Source organism: Chelonoidis abingdonii, chromosome 3 (assembly GCF_003597395.2).
Source record: "Chelonoidis abingdonii isolate Lonesome George chromosome 3, CheloAbing_2.0, whole genome shotgun sequence".
Classification (NCBI taxonomy): domain Eukaryota; kingdom Metazoa; phylum Chordata; order Testudines; family Testudinidae; genus Chelonoidis; species Chelonoidis abingdonii.
In genome coordinates this window covers 213,267,383-213,286,478 of record NC_133771.1, presented here as the reverse complement: position 1 = coordinate 213,286,478, position 19,096 = coordinate 213,267,383, and the positions used below count along the sequence as shown (strand labels likewise).

Below are 19,096 nucleotides of genomic sequence, written 5' to 3'. Positions count from 1 at the left end.
TTTTTATTTTATTTAATCAATTGTTGTCCTTTCCTAAGCCATGATAGCATGACTTTTGATTGTTCCCTCTCACATCTAAAACATTTCACAAACCTGAAGGATAGAGTTCTTCATTTCAATTAGTGTAGAGCTGATCATTAGCTAACTAATAAGACCAGTTTGCTGTCGCAACTATTTTCTAATTAAATTCAAAATGGAGATTTCTAACCCAGATGGTCAGTGCTGCTACAGATTTGTTTAAATTTGGTATCACAGTAACAAACTACTAATTAGGGTTTGTAAATACATTAATTCCCTCACAGCTTAGTTGTTAGTATTGCATACAACCAGTTTATTAAACCATCAATTGTGGCTGGCTTTCCGTGGGACTAACACATAATCCATTGATTACATCCTGGCACTAACTCATTTTGAAGGGATTCTGAGCAAAATCATAAACAATGTCTTCAGTTTAATTCATGCATATTGTTAATACATGTTTGACGTCATATTTAGATAATTTTCTGCCTCTGTTTTATGCAGCTATCCAGCAATTGGAGGTCTATTTTACAGAGGCTGTTTAAGCAAATTTACACAGGCAAATCCTGACTATGTGCTGATGCTCTATTTTTGTGTGAAGTTCAAATAAACGGATGAGGAGGTAGTATGGTCCAGTGAGTAGGGTGCTGGACAAGGAATCGGGAGACCTCCATTCTATTGCTAGCACTGCCATGTGCTGTTCTACAAGTTATGCCAAATAACTTATTTTCCTGCCTATTTAGATTGTCAGCTCTTGGGAGACAGACTGTCGTTTACTTTGTGTAAACAAAGCACCTAGCACAATGGGACTCAGATCTCAGTTGGGGCCTGTACATGCGACCATAATACAAACAGAGAATGATAACACATTGGTAATGCCCAGGAGTCTGAGACAACAGAGCCTGACACTGCTCCCCAATGGATTGAGTAGCTGCCATAGCTGCTACCCAAGGGGACTTGGGCAGGGGGTCCCACTGGCCATGCCCTTGCACACTTTAACATCTGGTCCTATGTAGATTTTTTATGTGGCTGCTCCTGTAAATTCTCGGGGGAGCTGCAGCAAACAGCAGGAGAGTTTGCACCATGCTGTAGGGTACGTCTACATTGCAGCTGGAGATATAATTTCCAGCTCTGGTACATGTACACATGCTAACTTTGACTGAGCTAGGACATTCAAAGTAGAAGCATAGCTGCAGCAGCGCAGGTGATGGCGTGGGCCAGCCAGTCAAATATAATCCCATCCAAAACCCTAGGTAACGACTCAGGATGGCTACCTGTGCCATGGAGCACCCACTCCTCCATCTCCACATTTGCTGCTTGGATTGTACTGAGCATGCTCAGTAACACTGCTGAAGCCACCTGCCCTCACTCTGCCCCCACACTATCAGAAGACACAAGTCATTTCTGAACCCATCCCACAACTGTATAACTATATAGTCTTGTGGGAAAGGGTTCCCATCTAGCAACTGTGTCCTGCTCCAGAATAGGCAGCAAAGCCGTCATCCAAAGAGAATGCCATTCTTTCTACATAGGGTCTTATACCATGCTCATCACCATAGTATGCTGCTCTCCCCAAATCTGTCCTGTCTTGGAGAGAACACCTCTGTGCCCCCTGTTTGTGAGTGCTCCCATGAAGAGGGAAAACCCTTTCCCCTACTATCAAGACAATGTATACAAGGAAGAGGAGCAGCTCAGGTAGGATTTGAACCCACAACATGCACAGATGACAGGAGTGGTGCACCACAGTGCACCTTTAAAAAGCCCATCCCAGGCTTCTGTCTCACTATCACTGCCTGGTGATCTGAGACACCTTAAGCCTGTAAATCAATGCAGCTCCATCGAAGGCAATGGAGATATTTAGACCAGCCCATTTAGAGCAGCTGAGGATCTGGCCCTTCCAAGTTTTAAAACCAAGTAAAAAGGAAAGAATTATATTTGCATGTGGAATCTTGGTTGCTTACCTATCCCAGCCCAAATTGCTCCTCGTACCAAATCCTAGCTTGGGATTCACATACTATATATGGTAGCTCCCATTTACTTAGGTGCATGTGCATCTCCAAAGGCTCACTGAATTTGATTTCAATGAACCACTCATTATAAGAACGGGAAAATATTAATCTGCAATATACTACTGTTATAATGCGCAGGCTGAAAGAACCTTCACTGTAACAGCTCTATTGAGTGCTTATAAAGTAGAGGATAAATGATAGATAACTGTGAATTGCAAGGTTAGGTAAACATTGAGGGGGTTCATAAAAATCCTATTAAACCATAAGATAAAAGCGTGGATGATTTCTCACATCACCAGGGCCCAAGGGCGCATTAATAAATAGAATAATAGGTAATGAACCATGAAGTACAAGGTTATAGTGTCATTCTGTGGTGGAGAGCCAATGACAATATAAACAATGAGGGAAAAAAGAGCTTTGTTGATTTGTCACCAGCTCCTTGTACTACATCTTTTTATAGCTATTTTTAATGAATGCCTTGTCACTTCCCAGACAGTCTTCTCCCAGATCCCCCATTTTCCCCGCTATTCATCTGAAATGCCCATGCTGATGCTCTCCTTCTTCCTCTCTTAAGCTTGGGACTTCAAGAACTTTTCCTCTACGGGGAGCACAGAAGTCAACTTTTCCTTTCATATTTCCAAAGCATCACTAGGATGTTGGTGAGGTGTGGCAGAGTTTTTTTTGTATTACAGGAGAGCCTACAGGTCCTGCTGCACCTTTTGCTCTTTAAACAACAGATGCGTGAAGAAACCACACACAAGTTGGGTCCCAAATAACCTAGTAACGATACACAAACTTGCAAAGCCTACTTACGCAGGCGCCAACTTTCTTCTTTGTGGGTGGGTGCCCCTTGCTGAGGCCTCCCCCTACCCCACCCCTTCCTCCAAGACTCCACCCCTTCCCCTCCTTTTCCCACCCCTCCCCCCAGCACCTTCCACCTGCCGCCGACCAGGTGACCGGCGGGTGGCTGGTGGGCACTGAACACCCACTATGGAGTTAGCGTCTATGCCTACTTATACACATATACTGCTGCTCTGACTGGCTTCTAAAACATAAAACGGGGAGCAAAACCAGAGGGCTCACAGGTATTCCTATACACGACAGACCTCAACTGAGGCTATGTTTTCCCTGTGGAAAAAAAAAAAGAAAAGATGTGTTTTTTCCTCAAGATAACTACCGTGATGTACAATCCAAGTGGAGCCAGGGCACTGTAGTTTTTACTTCAATGTGGTAGTCACAGTAAACCCCTGATGGGAATGGAGAGGGCAGCGTTAACCTCTAGGCTGAGCTAAAACTAGCCATGCCTTTCCTCCATTAGCATTTTCCATTCAGATAGCTATCCCGATGTAAAAACAGAACTACGTTTTGCAGAGAAAATAGCCTGGGATCAGGGCTTCATTGTGCTAGGTGCTGTGCAAAGACATAGTGGGAGACAGTCTCTGCTCTATGAAGCGCACAATGTAAATAGCCAAGACTGACAAGGAAACGTTATTCGCTCAATTTTACAGATGGGGAACTGAGGCACAGAGACAGCAAAGCCCAGATCCTCAAAGGTGCTTAGGCTCCTAACACCTATTGGTTTGAATGCAAATTAGGATTCTAAATACCATTGAGGACCTGGGCCTAAGTGACTTGCCCAAGGTAAAAGAGGAGGTTTGTAGCAGAGGCAGGCTGAATTCCAGACAACCACATTGACGAAGACCATTCTGCCTTGCTAAAAAGGTTATGATTGCTATCACTGTTTTTACTAAAGTGACGAGTTGTAAGTAGTCTCGGGAAGCCGTGAACGGCTGTTCATTTATTCTTAGGAAGGAGCAGAAATCTGTAATTTGTAATACTTCCTCCCCCTCCACTCAGCTTAGGCCAGGAGAGCTGACCACCTGAATTCATGTGCAAAACGTTGGAGCTCGCTTCTTCCCAGAGTCCTGCTAGCTGTTCCCTGCCTCTAGCAGCATTAACATCCAAATAGGCTGCTCTGCAAAATTTAACACGGATAATGCCACTGTCAGGAACAATTCTATCTCCCCTTTTGCTGCATGTCAGAGCTAAGTATCCAAGAAGGGCTTGGATAACTCCCTTCTCTGATTTTCAGGCCAGCTATCCACAGCCTTCCTTTACATAGCAGATCCGTGTTTCATATGACCCCAGTGTCTATACAAGCCCCTGACCAGTCACTTTGGTGGCCGAGGGCAGCACTCCTCTGTCTCGATTCTCACTTCACACGGTGAGAAGAGTTGTGCTGAACAGCCTCTAGAGGTGAGCGGAAATCAGCTAACTTTGGCACTCTTTGTCCCCTTTTCAACATCTAGCTTTGATTGAAATCCTTGGGCACTCAAGTGGTTGTTGACTTAATGGAGTAATGAGATATGCCCTTAAGTGAGGCTATTTCAGTGCCCATTCATCTTCTCCTAGAGCAGGAGATACAAGGGGAAAGTGTTTCTCCTCTAATCCTTGTTGGTTGTAATGGCTCAGCAGAACACAGCTTTGAGCCCAGCGAGGTATTCCTCAGGGTACACAGTATGTAGGCATTGACTCCACCCTGAGCTAACTCCAAAAGGGTCCTGGACAAACCTACCTTAGACCGATAAGAAATCTGTTCTATTCAGGTTCTCTTACTACACCCATCATCATGGTATCTAAACTCTTAAGAAAACCTTGTCCTGTCCTCCTGATGATAGTCAGACCCTAGTCTGATGTACCCAGCATATAACTTATTCTTTTCACAAAGGTCTTGGCATCATGAAACAAGCAGTTAGAAGAACTGTCCTGGGATACCCCTGTGGGTGCAGCGATACAGTATAGGTGTCCTGGATACACAACATACCACTCTTTGCTTTGCATGTTGTACCCTCTTAAGAAAGAAGCTTCGTAAGATCATCAGGCAATTAAATTACTTTAAAAAGGCTTATCTCAGAAGAGCGAACCTCACTATCAGTTACCACAGCTATTCCCCCAGGTATCACTATCCATATGGAAAGACCCTTAAAAAACATTTCCTCAGAGTCCAAATAAATTACTCCCAATCCTTCCCGATAAAGAAGGGTTTAAGAATAAATATGGTCTAGGATGTGCAGCAGGGTTCTTGTACTCAGGACTCCTGGATTTTGTTCCCCAGGGGTTTTGGTCACTGTCTGTCTATAACCTGAGGCAGAACACTGAACATCAATTTGACTCAGTTTACTCCCTAATGAAATGGGTGTAATAAATAACAGTACTTAGTGATTTCACAGGGGTGTGGTGAGGGTTTAATTAATTGAGGCACGTGTGCTGATGAAGAATGCCATCCACAAGTAAAAGACTGAGCGCAGCGACAACACTCTCAGTGTGTGCTTTGGGGTGCATGGCACCCAAAGTGGGCAGAGAGGGTGGGAGGCAGTGGAGCATTAGTTCTGTTCTCCCCACCCCACCCCACCCAGCAGATCACACTAGCCACAACTGAGGGTGCAGGCCTAAAGGATAGGGCAACATGTGCAGTTTAGCTGCATACTGGGATGTTCAGGGAGGGACTGCACCCCTGGCAGACACAATCCTTCTCTGAGCTCCATTGGAGTCATGTGGCTCCACGCTGCGCCCTGCTGGGGACATTTTGACCCCCCAATTTTTTTCATTTTTTTTTTTTTTTGGTCATACACCCTGTATTCTCTCATTCCACCTACATAGCTGCCAAAAGGCACAGGCAGACAGAAAGGCATAGGTGAGGATTCTTCAGGGGAAGAATTTAATGAGACAGCTTTATCAGAAGGAAAGATATTGCATTGCCTTAGGTAGATGTGCTCTGCTTTGCTGGTTCTCTACGAAGAGTTGAATCAATACTTAAATCACATTTTCTCTTGCTTCCAGGCTCAGCTCCATTTTTTTTAATATGGCAGAAAAATCTGTTTTTTCAGATGCAGGGGTGCCTGGAGCCACCCCTGCCAGGAAACAAAAATTTTGTCCCAGATGGTAGGAAACCAAGGGAAGTGGTGCTGGAAGGGGACAGCATCCTCTGGGATCTGAACAAGTGTGTTCACTCAGAATTTTATAAATAGGAACAAATTCCATCTTAAAGTCAATGCCTGCTCTGAAAATTGACCTGTAAAAATGGGATTCTATAGTTATTGTCTCTCATGATTAGCTCAACTGACAATTAAAAAACATTTTTCTACTTGCCATTGCTGCAAATTCAACCTCAGATCTGAGAGTCAAGCTGGGTTCTTTCTGGCCCGTGGGTCATCAGGAGTAATAAAGATTTTACAGGCCAGTTTCTTCCTTCAGTTATATCTGTCAGATCCATTGTATTCAGATACTGTCCTTATGTTATTTGTACTGATTTTGACTCTTGTCCTTTTTTTTCTTACCCCTTCGGTTGTCTGTCCCATTCAGATGCTTTTGTTGTCTGATATAGGTTGTAAGCTCTACAATCTAAATTAGACAAGCATGGAACAGCAAATTCATGGCATATTATAAATGTATAAGTCAAATCTTTCTCCTCTTCCTTCCCCTTGCCTCAGGGTATGTCTACACTATGAAATTAGGTCAAATTTATAGAAGTTAATTTTTTAGAAATCGATTTTATACAGTTGATTGTGTGTGTCCCCACTTAAGACCATTAACACCATTAACTCGGTGGAGTGCGTCCACAGCACTGAGGCTAGTGTCAACTTCCAGAGCACTGCACTGTGGGTAGCTATCCCACAGTTCCCACAGTCTCCACCGCCCATTGGAATTCTGGGTTGAACTTCCAGTGCCTGACGGGGCAAAAACATTGTCAAGGGTGGTTCTGGGTAAATGTCATCAGGCCTCCCCTCTCCCTCCCTCCATGAAAGCAATGGCAATAAATCGTTTCTCGCCTTTTTTCCTGGGTTACCTGTGCAGATGCCATACCACGGCAAGCATGGAGCCCACTCAGCTCACCGTCACCATATGTCTCCTGGGTACTACCAGACATGGTCCTGCACTGCTACACAGCAGCACCTTATTGCCTTTTGGCAGCAGACGGTGCATTACAACTGGTAGCCGTTGTTGTCTCCTGGGTGCTCTTTTAGCCGACCTCGGTGAGGTCAGCCGGGGGTGCCCTGAACATAAATAGGAGACGATGATGGCCAGCAGTCATACTGAACCATCTCTGGCGAGCAGCCAGGAGACAGAGGCAGCTCTGTGTTTTTTATCACCCCAAGCATGGCAGTCAGGCAGCCTTCAGCGGCATTTCTGCAGGAGGTCCAACGGTCACGTGGATTCGGCGGCAGCTCTCAGAGTGACCAGCAGGATGCCTCCCACAGCTTGTCACCCCAGGCACACCCTTGCTGCGCTGGTGCCTGGAGCCACCCCTGCCAGGAGACAATGATGGCCAGCAGTCATACTGTACTGTCTTCTGGTGAGCAGCCAGGAGATGATGATGGCTAGCAGTCGTACTGCACCGTCTGCTGCCAGCCTAAGATGTATAAGAGAGATGGAGTGGAGCAAAACAAGAAAGAGACCAGATTTGTTTTGGATTCATTTGCTCCCCCCTCCTCCCTCCCTCCATGGATAGTGGGAGGTGGGCTAGCTCAGTGGTTTGAGCATTGTCCTGCTAAACCCTGGGTTGTGAGCTCAATCCTTGAGAGAGCCAACCTGTGTGACAACACTGTAAGCCATATCATCAGTTGCCCCTCTGTCCGAGCAACAGATGACAATCATTTTGCGCCTTTTTTCAGCACAGATGTCATAGCACAGCAAGCATGGAGCCCGCTCAGATCACCACAACAAATATAAGCACTGTAAAGATGACGCGCATTATCCTGCAGTATATGCAGAACCAGAACCTGCAAAAGCAAAACCGGGTGAGGAGGTGATGGCAGTGCGGTGACGAGAGTGATGAGGACATAGACACAGACTTCTCTCAAAGTACGGGCCCCAGCAATGTGGAAATCATGGTGTTAATGGGGCAGGTTCATGCTGTGGAATGCCAATTCTGGGCCCGGGAAACAAGCACAGACTGGTGGGACCACACAGTGTTGCCTGTCTGGGACGATTCCCAATGGCTATGAAACTTTCGCATGCTTAAGGGCACTTTCATGGAACTTTGTGACATGCTTTCCCCTGCCCTGAAGCATAGGAATACCAAGATGAGAGCAGCCCTCACAGTTCACAAGCGAGCAGCAATAGCCCCGTGGAAGCTTGCAATGCCAGCAGCTACCGGTCAGTCGGGCATCAGTCTGGAGTGGGTAAATCTACTGTGAGAGCTGCTGTGATCCAAGCAGACAATGCAATCAAAGAGCTGCTGATATCCAGAGTAGTGACTCTGGGAAATGTGCAGGTCAGAGTGGATGGCTTTAATGCAACGGGGAGTCCCTAACTGTGGTGGGGTGATAGACGGAACCCATATCCCTATCTTGGCATTGGAGCACCAAGGCAGCGAGTATAGCAGCTGCAAAAGGGACTTTTCAATGGTGCTGCAAGCACTGGTGGATCACAAGGGATGTTTCACCAACATCCACATGGGGTGGCCGGGAAAGGTACATGACACTCGCATCTTGAGGAACTTTGGTCTGTTTCAAAAACTGTAGCAAGGGACTTTCTTCCCAGACCAGAAAATAACTGTTGGGGATGTTGAAATGCCTATAGTTATCCTTGGGGACCCAGCGTATCCTTTAATGCCATGGCTCATGAAGCCATACACAGGCAGCCTGGACAGTAGTCAGGAGTTATTCAACTATAGGCTGAGCAAGTGCAGAATGGTGGTAGAATGTGCATTTGGATATTTAAAAGCACACTGGCGCAGTTTACTGACACAAAAAAACCTCCATGAAATCAATATTCCCATTGTTATTACTGCTTGTTGTGCACTCCACAATATCTGTGAGAGTAAGGGGGAGACATTTATGGCGGGGTGGGAGGTTGAGGCATATCGCCTGGCGGCTGATTTCATGCAGCCAGACACCGAGGCGGTTAGCAGAGTACAGGAGGGTGCAGTGCGCATCAGAGAAGCTTTGAAAACCAGTTTCATGACTGGCCAGGCTACAATGTGAAAGTTCTGTTTGTTTTCCTTGATGACACTTCCCTTGGTTCACTCTACTTCCCTGTAAGCTAACCACCCTCCCCTCCCCCCTTCGATCACCACTTGCAGAGGCAATAAAGTCATTGTTGCTTCACATTCCTGCATTCTTTATTAATTCATCACACAAATAGGGGGATAACTGCCAAGGTAGCCTGGGATGGGTCAGGGAGGAGGGAAGGACAAGGTCACACTGCACTTTAAAACTTATTGAATGCCAGTTTCCCGTTGCTTGAGCAATCCTCTGGGGTGGAGTGATTGGGCGCCCAGAGGCCCCCCACTGCGTTCTTGGGTGTCTGGGTGAGGAGGCTATGGAACTTGGGGAGGATAGTGGTTGGTTACAGAGGAGCTGTAGCAGCGGTCTGTACTCATGCTGTCTTTCCTGAACCTCAACCATATGCCAGAGCATATCAGTTTGTTCCTCCAGTAGCCTCAGCATTGCCTCTTGCCTTCTGTCTGCAAGCTGACACCACCTATCATCTTCAGCCCACTACTTATTATCTTCAGCTCGCCACCTGTCCTCGCGTTCATATTGTGCTTTCCTGGACTCTGACATTGTCTGCCTCCACGCATTCTGCTGGGCTCTTTCAGTGTGGGAGGACTGCATGAACTCAGAGAACATTTCATCGCGAGTGCGTTTTTTCCGCCTTCTAATTTTCACTAGCCTCTGGGAAGGAGAAGATAGTGTGAGCATTGAAACATTTGCAGCTGGTGGAGGAAAAAAAAGGGTGAGTGGGAGTCAAAAAGACACATTTTAGAGAACAATGAGTAGACTCTCTCATGGTAAACCTTGCTGTTAACATTACATAGCACATGTGCTTTCGGTACAAGGTCACATTTTGCCTCTTATTGAGAGTATTCCGGTTTGGTGTGAGAAATCTTTCGTGTAGGGCCAGGCAACAGAATTTGGCTTGCAGGCAGCCATGGAAAGACACAGTCTTTTGGCTTCTTTAACCTTCATAACATGTGGGAATGGTTTTAAACAGCAGCACCCTCATTTCTCATACCAAGCAGCCGTTGGGTTGGCCATTTAAAATGGCTTGGCCATTTAAAAGGAAGAGAGGCTGCGGTTTTCAGGTTAACATGCAGCATAAACCTGACTAACACCCCCCACACACACTTCCACACACACACCCAATTCTCTGGGATGGTCACTTCACACCTCCCCACACCACGTGGCTAACAGCGGGGAACATTTTTGTTCAGACACAGGTAAATAGCCCAGCAGGAACAGGAACCTCTGAATGTCACCTTAATAAAATCATTCTATTTCAACCAGGTGACCAGGAATGATATCACTCTCCTGAGGATAACACAGAGAGATAAAGAACAGATGTTGCTTGAATGCCAGCAAACACCAGGACCATATGCTGCCATGCTTTGTTATGCAATGATTCCAGACTACGTGCTACTGGCCTGGCATGGTAAAGTGTCCTACCATAAAGGATGGAATAAGGTTGTCCTCCACAGAAACCTTTTGAAAGACTTTGGGAGACATCCAGGAGAGCTTTATAGAGATGATCCTGGAGGATTTCTGCTCCATCCCCAGACACATTAACAGACTTTTCTAGTAGCTGTACTGGCCGCAAATGCCAGGGCAAATTAATCATTAAATACGCTTGCTTTTAAACCATGTATAATATTTACAAAGGTACATTCACCAGAAGCCCTTTCTCCGCCTGGCAGGTCTGGGAGGCAGCCTTGAGTGGGTTCGGGGCTACTGACTCCAGGTCCAGGGTGAGAAACAGTTCCTGGCTGTCGGGGAAAATGGTTTCTCCGCTTGCTTGCTGTGAGCTATCTTCACCCTACTCATCTTCCTTGTCCCTAAAACTCGCATCCCTGTTGCGTGCTACTCCATTGATGGAGTCAAAGCACAGGGGTGAGGTAGTGGTGGTTGCAACTCCTAGAATGGCAGTTCATCATAGAAGTGGCATGTCTGGGGTTCTGACCCGGAGCGGCAGTTTGCCTCTCTGGTTTTTCGGTAGGCTTCCCTCAGCTCCTTAAGTTTCGCGTGGCACTGATCTGGGTCCCTCTTATAGCCTCTGTCCTTCATGCTCTTTGAGATTTTTTCAAATGTTTGGGCATTTCATCTTTTGGAATGGAGTTCTGATAGCACGGATTCGTCTCCCCATACAGCGATCAGATCCTGTACCTCCCGTTCGGTCCATGCTGGAGCTTTTTTGCGATTCTGGGACTCCATCATGGTCACCTCTGCTGATGAGATCTGCACTCATCTGCAGATTGCCACGCTGGCCAAACAGGAAATGAGATTCAAAAGTTCGCGGGCCTTTTCCTGTCTACTTGGCCAGTGCATCTGAGTTGAGAGCATTGTCCACAGCAATCACAATGGAGCACTCTGGGATACCTCCCGGAGGCCAATACCATCAAATTGCAACCACAGTGCCCCAAATTCAACCCAGCAAGGTCGATTTCAGCGCTAATTCCCTCGTTGGGGGAGGAGTACCGAAATCGATTTTAACAGCCCTTTAAGTCAAAAATAACGGCTTCGTCGTGTGGACGGGTGCAGGGTTAAATCGATCTAACACTGCTAAATTCAACCCAGACTCGTAGTGTAGAGCAGGGCTCAGAGAAATTGTGGGGCAGAGACACACATTGACAGCAAAATTAATAACTCCCTGCAGTGCCAGGCATTGCAGTACCACTCATTTAACTATGCATGTAAGCCCCTGGGGGCAGGAGCTGTCTTTTTGTTCTTTGTTTGTACAGAGCCTATCACAATGCGATCCTTGTCCATGACTAGGGCTCCTATGCACTGCGGTTATACAATTAATCATAGTAATCAGGGTTTCTTCTACTGCCTTCTTCCACCGATCTCTGTAACTTGACAAAGTTTGCAGGTTGTAGCCCTGACCCAGCAAAGTACCTACGCAGGCATATGTCTTTAGGCACATGCCTCAGTCTCATTGACATCAAGATAATAATCCTTAGTTCGTATACAGTGCTTTTCATCCACAGATCTCAAACCACTTCACAACGGAGGTCAGCATCATTCTCCCCATTTTATAGCTATGGAAACTATGGCACAGCAAGATCAAGTAACTTATGGAAGGTTACCTAACCAGCCAAGGGGCAAAGCCAAGAATAAAACCCAGATCTCTTTACTCCCAGCCTAGTGCTCTCGCCACTGTGCCAGACTGCGTACGCTTAAGTAAGCTGCTGAACTGGGGCCTATGCGTCTCTGAGATTGGACACAGTTTCTTCTCATATGCAGCACTCAGTGTCTTAGTTCCATAATCAGAGGATAACCTCTCTATCAAGGGAGACTAGGGATTGTAAACTGCCTTCCAGATGTCCAGCTCGACGTTCTTCCACCACTGGAGGTATTGCTTGAAACGCTAACCCACAGTCACAGCAAAGAGAAGCCAATCCAGTGTATAACTGTGGCAACTCTGGACGTACCAGAAAGTAACCTCTTGAGCCTGGACACAGGTGGGAGAGAGATTGTGTGGGTGTCTTCCCCCAGCCGAAGACGTTGATATTGTCCACCTCCTCCATTAGCAGCTTCTGCAGAGAGCTGTAGATAGTGCAGCTGTCCTCCCTTCGCCTTCTTCTCAGGGATACCTGCAGGATGTTGAGCACTGTACAGTGGTAACAGAGGGTCTTTCTATTTTTCCATAAACCTGAGATACAAAATCCAGCCCTGGATAACCCCCGAAAAAGTCCAGAAGCCCCATTAAAACATTCCACTTCTAAAGTCAGGCCCATGACAATACCAGACAAAGTCAAACTTTTGTGAACTGACACGATGCAGCTCAGCTAATTATTCTTTAAATTCCACTTGTTATGCACAGTAGGTCAATAAATTCTAAGGCACACAGATGCTCTAATTTTTAAAACCATTAAGTTCTATGTATGGCACACCAGGGGGAGGGGTTGTCTAGGGTGCACATAAGGCACTCCTTGAGATATGAAACATTTCCTCTTGTGCATCTGGGTCATCCTCACACGGCCCCTCTCAGAAGGGATATTTTATGAAGCTGATGAATAAGAATTTATATAAATACACAAGCAGAACACAAACACACACTACACATATGGAGAGAATAAATAATAAGTTACTGTGAATTAAATATGTTGAAGGATTTTGTTAGCATTATAATAAACCATCAGAGCAACGCCAGAGTGGCCTGGGATGTCGCCTGAACCACGAAAGGTATTAACGTCCTTTTATGAACCGGCTGTTGGCTGTGGGGGCTGGAGAGCTCAGGGCACTGATAAGAGAAACTGGAGCCTTTCAGTTTTAGCTCAGCGGTCGGAATCCAGTCCAAGCTAGCTGATAGTTATTGCTGTCACTTGGCTGGAAAGTGGTATATGTATAATGAACTGGGGAGGCACTACGCATGTGAAAACAGATGGTCCAGTGGTTAGGGTACTAACATAGGAGACTAGGGTTCTGTTCCATGCTCTTCCCCAGATTTACTCTGAGGTTAGATGAATTATCACTGAGTTACCCAGCTGTAAAGTAGGTTTCAGAGTAGCAGCCATGTTAGTTTGTATCCGCAAAAAGAACAGGAGTACTTGTGGCACCTCAGAGACTAACACATTTATTTCAGCATGAGCTTTTGTGAGCTACAACTCGCTTCTTCGGATGCACAGAATGGAACACACAGACAGGAGATATTTATACATACAGAGAACATGAAAAGTAGGAAGTATGCATACCAACAGTAAGAGTCTAATCAATTGAGATGAGCTATCATCAGCAGGAGAAAAAAAACCTTTTGAAGCGATAATTAAGTAATAATTAAGATGACTCATAGAAGGTGTGAGAACTTACCATAAAGAAATAGATTCAAATAGTGTAAGACCCAACTGTAAAGTAGTAACATCTTCTGGCCACACAGGGGTGCTGTGAGGCTAAATATATTAAGATTGGGAGGTGCTCAGATATTTAGAGCCCTGCAGGATACAAAATTTGGATCCACCTCTATTTGCAGTCCGCAGATTTGCAGGGCTCTACCAATATAATGGCAACAGGGGCTGCCCTAAGTACCCTAGCCATAGGGGTAGTTCCTATTGAATAGATACTGCCATCTTTACTGGAAGTCTCAGCAGAGGCCCGGAGCCAAAGAGGTCTGGAGGCCGAGCTGGCTCCTGACACATTGGCAAGGGGGTAGGTTCACCTTCCTCAAGGGATCCTGCAGACTTGTATCGTCCTGGAGGAGCAGCAGGAGAGGTTGTTCACGTGCCATCAGAAACACCCAGGGTAAGATTTTCAAAAGATCGACGTTGCTTCCATTGGCTTTAGCGGGAGTTGTACCACTGACTCCAATGGGAGCAGCGTTAGACCCATGCACTGCGCACTTTGAAAAATCCCACTCACAGGGCTCCGTCATGCCTGTGACCTCAGGATGGGGCAGCCTTCCCCAACTGTGTTCAGGCCACTCTGCCAGCTGGGGAAAGAGGAGTGGCCTCCACCCCTCCCCAAGGACATAATCCAAAGCACGTTTAAGTCAATGTGAAGACTCTCATTGACTCCAGTGGACTTTTGAAGTAATGTGCAGCCCCCTTGGATGCCTGGTGGGAGCAGCCCCCGATCTTCCCTGACCTTAAGCACTGCAGCCACCCCTGAAGACGCCTTTTGTTTCCCCTCTCCCCCCATGTCTACACATGCACAGGGGTCAGCAATGATCTGGCCAATAGGGAAATAGAGTTGCTCCAAGGTGTTTGCAATGTAACTAAAGCAAGGGAAATGGAAGGCAAGGAACAGGAGAAGAGTTCAGGAGCGGGACAGCATGGAGGTTAGCAACGGTGAGAAGGCAGGAAAGATTGCTACTTCTTAACGTATGCGCCACTTGTCTCAGGTGGCACATGACCAAGATTCATCACCAAATTTGGTTTGCTGGTTGGATCCAGAAATGGATCTGAAGGGAGTGGGGCAGGGGCAGAGAACAGGCCCAGTGAATGAGGGGAAGGAGAATGATCCAGGTGACAGAAGGCAGCAGGGTACAAGGTCCAGAGCGAAGAAGGGAAACTGAGGGACGAATAAGGTGAAATAATCAGATGGTGCATTTGGGCAGAAGATGGAATACAGGGAAACAGGAAGAAACGCACCTGGGAGGAAGATTAGGAAGGGCTGTAGGTGAGCACACGGAGGCTGAATTTGATGCAGTAAAAGACAGGAAGCCAATGGAGGAACTCACAGAGCTGAGGAGAAGATGGCGAGGAAGATGACTTGAGCAGGGTATTTTTGACAGGCTGCAGAGGTGAGAGAGATGGGAGGGGCATGACAGTTACAATGTGGTCAAGGGTTTTAGCAGCAGGGACAATTTAACTGGGATTTCTCAATCAGCTAATTAATTCACCACAGAGTTTCCCCAGTGGTGGTGGGGAAAATCTAAAGAGTTGCCAAGAAGGCAAATAGAATCCTGCGGAAATCAGCCAGTTTCTAAGCAAGCCGTGGGTCCCCCTCCCTGGCACCTCACCGCTGAACCTCTCAGATTGCCCAAGTCTTCTAATACACACATGCATAAACATTATAGCGAGGTCCAAACAGACATGATGAATAAATGGGGTCACTGGCTTTCCTTCCTCCATGATCTGTACAGGGCTGAGCCCACCATAAACCATCAACAAATAACTAGTTGTACTAACAGTAATGTATTTATTATATACTGGTTAGACATACGCTTGTTAATTCTTGTCCTAGCCACAGTCCCAGTTTTAGCTCTGCCAAGCCCTTAGTAATCTCAGACAAGCAAGAAGGGACAAGTTTGAAAGATGCAGGTCATATGTATCTAGTTAGGCACTTGTCTTTCTTTATAAATCAGGTGTAAATAGCAAATTAAATTTTCCATTGTAAATTATTTACCCATTGTGTAGCAGAAAGGAATCAACAGTCTTTCTAGCCTAGATTTATTTCACGATCAGCATGAAAAGGCACAAGATGCATAAGCAGCTCCAAGTCTTAAGCTCTAGTCAACCCAAGAAGCGTATATGAAAAAGTTTGCTTGACTTCTGTTTGCTTCAGGCTGCAAAGAGGCTGTTACTATAATCCTATCCAACCTAAAAATGTAATTTTCTCACTTTGAAGGTTGGTTAGAGATGCTATTCAAGTTGCGACCCCCACCCCAAGCTTTAGCTAAAGGTAGTTTCTAGCCTGGAAGTCAAAACATTATTTTTATTGTAGTGACTCAAATAGAATCATAGGAATGTGCTAAAAGGTGCTCCAATCAAAGCTTTCCTGTGGCTTTGCAATATCTTGCACCAGCCACACAAGTCTTAAAAGGACAGAACCGTAAAATTTGTTTGAATCAAATACACAAACTCAGAGACCTGACAGTCTAACCAGCTCCAGTAAGAGTCCCAAGATATAACCTACTGTGCTGTACAGATTATTTTTTGATGACCTTCCTCCCTACCCTTACCTGCCTCCTCCCCCGCCAACATCAACTCTGCAACAAGGGGTGCAAAAGTGTCAACATTTCAGCTCTTCTGCTGGGTCATCAGTGTTGCCAGCTCTCATTATTTTATCCTAAATTTTGCAATATTTGATATTTTTCTTAAATCTCCAGCTCCTGGAGTCCCGTGGTTAAGTGAAAAGAGAATCCCTGCTTTCATAAAAGAATGTAAGTTTCTAGTCCTTGTGACTGTGAAGAAAATCTTGCTAACATGACCCAAATGCATGCTAAAGGCTCAAAAGCCAGAAGACAAAGAAAAAAAAATCCAAATTTATTATTTTTTTAAAAATCGCATGATTTTTCATGGATGCTTTTTGAATGCTCAGGGTTGACATGATTCAAAAAGTGATCTCTGGCTCTTCCTGCCTGCCCCACTATTGCCACCAGGAAGGCTACAGATATTTACAAGTTTCACAGTACACTGGTGGTTTACAAAATTTTGCCAGGCAGGGACAGAGGTGAATGATAGACCATGATCCCAATAAGCAGTAGCTTACAGTAGCAAGTCTCCCACCCGAGGAGCTAGGATTTTAATATGGCTACAGGCCTCACTTTGGAGGGACCAGTAGACCAGAAAACTGTAGAGTTTTCTACAGTTGCAGGATGTTTTTAAGAAGTAATTATTTATACAGTAGACTAATCTTTGGATATCGCACCTTTGATGGCATCACTTCAGTTTATACTAGTTCCATTCCTGTATGACTAACAATCATGAGATTATGGAAAGCAGTAAACTGATGCTGCAATTGCAAAAACATTTTTCAGAAGGTCTTTTGGACTCTAGGAGCACCACCTAGTTTTCTAGGGCTTTAGTTAACAAAGAATACATGACCCCCAGGACTCAGCACACAGTTATTGAGTTTTTAACAGCAATAGCTTCATCCCTTTATAGAATAACGTGATGCAACTTTCATATCACCTTTAGATTAAAAAAAAAATCAAATAGCAATGTTTTACTAATTCTTTTGGTGATTTTACTGCCAGTCTCCTGAAACTGGCTTCTTTTCAAAAACCCCAGGTCCTGGAATCATGTGAATACATAAATTCTCAGTTTTAAAATTTTTAATGTAAATTTCATACCTTCGTGTTTGTGGAGAAAAAGCTTGAAAGCATAAGCCTTAAAGGTTAAAAAACAAATGGCAAAAAAGAAAGAACCTCACAATTTCTATGTTAAAATCTCACGACTTTTATGACACTCTCATGATTTGAAAGGGGTGCGGGGGCTTGACTCATGATTTTCAAATCCTTGAGGTTGGCGATAGTGGATTGCTCAGAATCATTTTGAAAAGAAGTTTGCTCCTTCTGTCCTAGAGATACACAGGCCACCCAGACTGTGCACTTTTCAATGAAAGGCACATCCAAATAAAAAATACAAAGAATATGTTATAAAGTGAACTAATCACCCTTGAATTAGTCTAAAACTAATGAACATTAGGTCAATTTAATATAAAACAGCTTAACTTTTCTTAAGTGGTAAAGATTAGCCTTTGGGAATCATTTGTTTCACCTGAGAACTTTGTTATATTTAAATCAGTTAAGATAAAGCACATAGTACTGTGTCACATATTTAAATATCTGAGTCTTATAGGACATGTAAATGTGTGTGTCTAGAGAATGCCTGTAACGAGGGTTACAGTCCATTCCATGGGCAATAGAGAAAATCCACCAGTAAATAAAAGTGAGTTTTTCTGCAGCTACACATGAGTTAAACTACAGTCCTGGAGCCAAATTCATCCCCGGTGTAACTCTGACCTCAATGGGAAGAATTTGGTCCATGGAGTCTTAAAATTATAACTGCCTTTATGGACGGGAGCAACATTGTTATAGCAACTCATGTTACTCAACAGAACTCACCAGGCAGGGCAGGCGGAACTTGAAGTGTCCACACATGTATATCAACATGCACTCCAAGTCAGCTAACCCCTTCACCTGGAGCATTCTGGATTTCTTGACACTTCCCATCAGTGCAGTGGCACAGAGAGTTTACATCAGCAGCCAGCCTCAGGAAACCCTCACTCCCCACTCCACTCCACAGAGTTAATGAGATTCATCATAATTAGCTCAGTGAGGGATCTGAAACAGTAATAAATGAAACTAGCTGCTGAATCAGTAAATAATTATTTTTGCGCTGGCCCCCTTTCGTTTCTGATATTGCTGGAGTAGGCACCAATTTTACACTTGAAATGGAATTGCATGCATCTACCTGGCTAAAATGCGAGGCTATGGAGAGGTATCCTGAAAGCATCTGTAGAAAGCAGAAGAGAATTTTAGGAAACAACAATTCCAGTCTGGTTACATGGTGCTGTAGAATTTACAACTGATGAATGAATGGTCCAACCTCAGAAAAGATGTAAGCTTTTAGGTTCAAAGCTCCTTATAATATTTTTGCACTCAGCTGGTAATGCTGCTGACTGAATGTGTTAAGAAACTAATCCTTCTTAAAAATTACAAATGCAATAATTATGAGGTTGGTGAACCAACTAATCAGACATGTGAAACAGTCAGTCCATACAGCATATTAGTAAAGGTAGTTGTAAGAATGGAAAACCTGCCTTATGAAAGGAGACTCAAAGAGCTTGGCTTGTTTAGCCTGGCCAAAAGAAGGCTGCGGGGGGATATGCTTGCTCTATATAAAT

At 45.0% G+C, this 19,096-nt stretch overlaps 1 pseudogene; it reads right to left on the bottom strand.

Moving 5' to 3' along the window:
• Nucleotides 1–9,239: 9,239 nt before the first annotated feature.
• Nucleotides 9,240–11,357, bottom strand: LOC142046636 (uncharacterized; annotated as a pseudogene).
• Between the last annotated feature and the right edge of the window lie 7,739 nt (nt 11,358–19,096).